We start from the raw sequence: 5,643 nt of genomic DNA, 5'->3' as shown, positions 1-5,643 counted from the left end.
TTTTGTCGCCACATGTGCAGGTGGCAGGGCACCAGCCAGGGAAAAACCCCATTTGCATAATAAAAGATGAGGGTTGGATGGCCAGCCTCTTCACGGGCCAGTAAATGTCCACCTGGTCCAATCAATCCACTGTGTATGCCCTGTGTAAATCAGACACTGTCTCCTCAAGCTCGTCTATAATACCAAGCGCATTGTCCCAAAACCCGGAAACCTACTCAGGTCCCCCTCCTCTGCACGAGGAAGGTCTCTCTTCTTGCTTTTGCCTATTAAACTTTCTGCTCTTAAACCCACTGCTCCTGTGTCTGGCTCTTTGATTTCCTTAGCGCGAGACAACCAACCTCGGATATTTCCCCAAAGGACGCCGCTTCAACACTCGGCTCATTTCCTGGCCCGAGAAAATTTTCTGCCTTGACCATGAGCATAGTGAATGGGAAACTGGGACAGAGGCACCAGCTGCTACCCACCGAATATCTGCTCTGTGCCAGTACTTTCCAATGAGCTTTAAGAGTTCCCACAAATCTCCACACAAGAACGTACTGCGCGAGCTCCCTCGGACTGGACCTGAGTTCCAGGGGGCGTCCGAGGACTCGGCTGAGCCGCCCACATAGCCGCTCCCGCCAAGGCCGCCAGCCCAAGGCCGCCCGCCCAACTCCGCCAGCGCTCGGGAGGCACGCAACTCCCGGGACCACCTCCCCCGCGCCCCGCGGACCCCGAGCTCCCCACCCCGGACCTCTGCGGACCGCTACCCTAGCCGCCCTCCAGGAGATACCCCCAGCTACAGCAGGCGGCAGCTGCCCTTTCCCGCTTCCCGGCTCTGGTGCAGCCGCCATGGGGGCGCAGACATCCCCGCGCGCCCCTCTGTCCGCCCCGACCTGGAGCGGGCAGAGCAGAGAAACAAACCGGAACTCACCGACCTTTCCCCGCGGCGGGGCTCCGGCGCTTCTCCACAGAGATGGCGGCGCGACGGCTTCGCTGGGTGGTCCCGCGCGTCAGCCCGCTCAGCCAGGCGCGCGCCGGGCCGGCGGCAGCAGCTTTTCCCGCCACAAGCCACCCTGAGGGCGCGAACAGCGCCGAGAGGGTGCCTGCAGCCCCAGGTCCGCCCCGCCCGGCCCTTCGTGCGGCACCTCCACCTGCACAGCCTCCCTCAGCGTTCCCGGTCGGACACCGCCGCCAGTCGCTGACTCCGGCACGGAAGCGGGTGGGGGAAAGGCTGGGCTACGCTCCCCGCAGCACCGCCCTCCCCGGCGGTTCCACCCCCTCCTCCCCAGCCCCAGCCCTGAGGGCCCGGACTGCCGATCACCTGTCCGTACTGCGCCGCCCACCTCCCGGGTGTGAGGGGCTGCCCAGCCTCTCTCGCGGGCTCACTCGGGTTTGCCCCCGGGCCCACCCTCGGCCAGGACCTCTACTCCATCTCTCCACTGTGCGACCGCGGCACCTGAGCTGGCGGCAAGGAGGCCGAGGCCGCTGAGGAGGCGAGGGGCCGAGGTGGGGGCCGAGGCTATGGCAGGCAGTTGGGGGAGTCCCCAGTTTGCGCCTGGGACCTGGACAGCCAGAGCTGGGAGCTGAGATTCTCAGGTTTCCGGAAGCTGCCCTGCATCCCAGTCACCACAGTTCCTGGTTGAGTAAGATCCTCACATCCGGAGGTTGACCCAAGATGGCGGAATAGGAACAGCTCTGGATTTCAGTTCCCAGCGAAAATGCAGAGGCTGCTGCAGGTGATTCCCCAGGCAAGTAGGGTCTGGAGTGGACCTCCAGGAGTCCTACAGCAGAGGGGCCTGAGTGTTAGAAGGAAAAGTAAGAAAAAAATAACTTCATTGTTAACAAAAAGGATGTCCACTCAGAGACTCCATGGAAAGTCGCCAATTACAAAGACCACAGGTAGATAAATCCATAAAGATAGGAAGAAACCAGCGCAAAAAGGATGAAAGCACTCAAAACCAGAACGGCTCTCCTCCTCCAAGGGACCACAACTCCTCGCCAGTAAAGGAACAAGGCTGGATGGAGAATGAGTCTGATGAATTAAAAGAAACAGGCTTCAGGAGGTGGATAATAAACTTTTCTGAGCTGAAAGAGCATATTCTAACCCAATGCAAAGAAACGAAGAACCTTGAAAAAAGGTTTGATGAAATGCTAACGAGAATAAACAGCTTAGGGAGGACTATAAATGAATTGGTGGAGCAGAAAAACACAACAGAACTTCACGAAGCATACACAAGTTTCAATAGCAGAATCAACCAAGCAGATATCAGACATTGAAAATCATCTCAATGAAATAAAATGAGAAGGCAAGATTGGAGGGAAAAAACAGTAAAATGAAATGAACAAAGCCTCCAAGAAATACGGGATTATTTGAGAAGACGTAATCTATGTTTGATAGGTGTACCTGAATGTGACAGAGAAAATGAATCCAAACTGGAAAACACTCTTCAGGATATTATCCAGGAGAACTTCCCCAACCTAGCAAGGCAGGCCAATATTCAAGTCCAGGAAATACAGAGAACACCGCAAAGATATTCCTCAAGAAGAGCAATCCCAAGGTACATAATTGTCAGATTCACCAGGGTTGAAATGAAGGAAAAAATGCTAAGGGCAGCCGGAGACAAAGATCGGGTTACCCACAAAGGGAAGCCCATCAGACTCAGAGCAGATCTCTCAGCAGAAACACTACAAGCCAGAAGAGAGTGGGGGCCAATATTCAACATCCTTAAAGAAAAGAACTTTCAACCTAGAATTTCATATCCAGCCAAACTAAGCTTCATAAGTGAAGGAGAAATAAAATCCTGTACAAACAAGCAATTGCTTGGAGATTTCATCACCACCAGGCCTGCTTTACAAGAGCTCCTGAAAGAAGCACTAAACATAGAAACAACCAGTACCAGCCCCTCCAACAACATACCAAAATGGTAAAGACCATCGACACAATGAAGAAACTGTGTCAACTAATAGGCAAAACAACCAGCTAGCATCAAAATGGCAGGATCAAATTCACACATAACAATGTTAACCTTAAATGTAAATGGGCTAAATGCCCCAATCAAAAGGCACAGACTGTCAAATTGGATAAGAAGCCAAAAACCATCTGTGTGCTGTATCCAGGAAACCCATCACACATGCAAGGATACACATAGGCTCAAAATAAAGGGATGGAGGAAGATTTGTCAAGCAAATGAAGAGCAAAAAAAGCAAGAGTTGCAATCCTAGTCTCTGATAAAATAGGGTTTAAACCAACAAAGATCAAAAGAGACAAAGAAGGGCATTACATAATGGTAACAGGAGCAATGAAACATGAAGAGCTAATGATCCTAAATATATATGCACCCAATACAAGAGCACCCAGATACATAAAGCAAGTTCTTAATGACCTACAAAGAGACTTAGACTCCCACACAATAATAGTGGGAGATCTTAACACTCAACTGTCAATATTACACAGATCAATGAGACAGACAATTAACAAGGATATCCAGGACTTGAACTCAGATGTCAACCAAGCAAACCTAATAGACATTTACAGAACTCTCTACCCCAAATCCACAGAATATACATTCTTCTCAGCACCACATTGCACCTACTCTAAAATTGACCACATAATTGGAACTAAATCACTCCTCAGCAAATGCAAAAGAATGAAATCATAACACAGTCTCTCAGACCAAAGTGCAATCAAATTAGAACTCAGAATACAGAAACTAACTCAGAACCACACAACTTCATGGAAACTGAACTGGCTCTTGAATGTTGACTGGATAAACAATGAAATGAAGGCAGAAATAAGGATGTTCTTCAAAACCAATGAGAACGAAGACACAACATACCAAAATCTCTGGGACATATTTAAAGCAGTGTCTAGAGGAAAATGTATAGCAATAAGTGCTCACATGAGAAGCAAGAAAAGATCTAAAATTGACACCTTATCATCAAAATTGAAAGAGCTAGAGGAGCAAGATCAAAAAAACTCAAAACCTAGCAGAAGACAAGAAATAACTAGGATCAGAGCAGAATTGAAAGAGATACACACACACACGCACACATACACACACACACAGCTTCAAAAAATCAATAAATCCAGAAGCTGGTTTTTTAAAAAGATCAACAAAATACCACTAGCCAGATTAATAAAAAAGAAAAGCGAGAATAATCAAATAGATGCAATAAAAAAAGATAAAGGGGATATCACCACAGATTCCACAGAAATACAAACCACCATCAGAGATTACTACAAACAACTCTATGCACATAAACCAGTAAACCTGGAAGAAACAGATAAATTCCTGGACACTTGCACCCTCCCAAGCCTAAACCAGGAAGAAGTCAAAACCCTGAATAGACCTATAACAAGGGCTGAAGTTGAGGCAGCAATTAACAGCCTACCAACCAAAAAAAGCCCAGGCCCAGATGAGTTCACAGCCGAATTCTACCAGACATACAAAGAGGAGCTGGTACCACTCCTTCTGAAACTATTCCAAACAATACAAAAAGAGGGAATTCTTCCCAAATCATTTTATGAGACCAACATCATCCTGATTCCAAAACCTGGCAGAGACTCAACAAGAAAAGAAAACTTCAGGCCAATATCCATGATGAACATAGATGCAAAAATCTTCAATAAAATACTAGCAAACCCATTGCAATAGCATATCAAAAAGCTTATCCATCACGATCAAGTAGCCTTCATCCCAGGGATGCAAGGCTGGTTCAATATATGCAAGTCTATAAACGTAATTCACCACATAAACAGAACCAAAGACGGAAACCACATGATTATCTCAATAGACGCAGAGAAGGCCTTTGACAAAATTCAACAGCACTTTATGCTAAAAACTATCAATAAACTAGATATTGACGGAATGTATCTCAAAATAATAAAAGCTATTTACAACAAACCCACAGCCAATATCATACTGAATGGGCAAAAACTGGAAGCATTCCCTTTGAAATCTGGCACTAGACAAGGATGCCCTCTCTCACCACTCCTATTCAATATAGTATTGGAAGTTCTACCCAGAGCTATCAGGCAAGAAAAAGAAATAATGGGTATTCAATTAGGAGAGGAGGAAGTCAAATTGTCTCTATTTGCAGATGACATGACTGTATATTTAGAAGACCCCATCGTCTCACCCCAGAATCTCCTGAAACTGATAAGTAACTTCAGCAAAGTCTCAGGATATAAAATTAATGTACAAAAATCACAAGCATTCTTATATACTAATAACAGACTTAAAGAGAGCCAAATCAAGAGCGAACTGCCATTCACAATTGCTACAAAGAAAATAAAATACCTAGGAATACAACTAACAAGGAACGTAAAGGACCTCTTCAAGGAGAACTACAAACCACTGTTCAATGAAATAAGTGAGGACAAAAACAGGAGAAACATTCCATGCTCATGGTTAGGAAGAATCAATATCGTGAAAATGGCCATACTGCCCAGAGTAATTTACAGATTCAATGCTATCTCCATCAAGCTACCAATGACCTTCTTCACAGAACTGGAAAAAGCCACCTTAAACTTCATATGGAACCAAAAGAGGGCCTGCATAGCCAAGTCAATTCTAAGTAAAAAGAACAAAGCTGGAGGCATCACACTACCTGACTTCAAACTATATTACAAGGCTACAGTAATCAAAACAGCATGGTACTGGG

The sequence above is a fragment of the Cebus imitator genome, unplaced genomic scaffold, assembly GCF_001604975.1.
Source record: "Cebus imitator isolate Cc_AM_T3 unplaced genomic scaffold, Cebus_imitator-1.0 Scaffold819, whole genome shotgun sequence".
In the NCBI taxonomy this organism is placed as follows: domain Eukaryota; kingdom Metazoa; phylum Chordata; class Mammalia; order Primates; family Cebidae; genus Cebus; species Cebus imitator.
Note: the sequence above shows the minus strand (reverse complement) of the source record.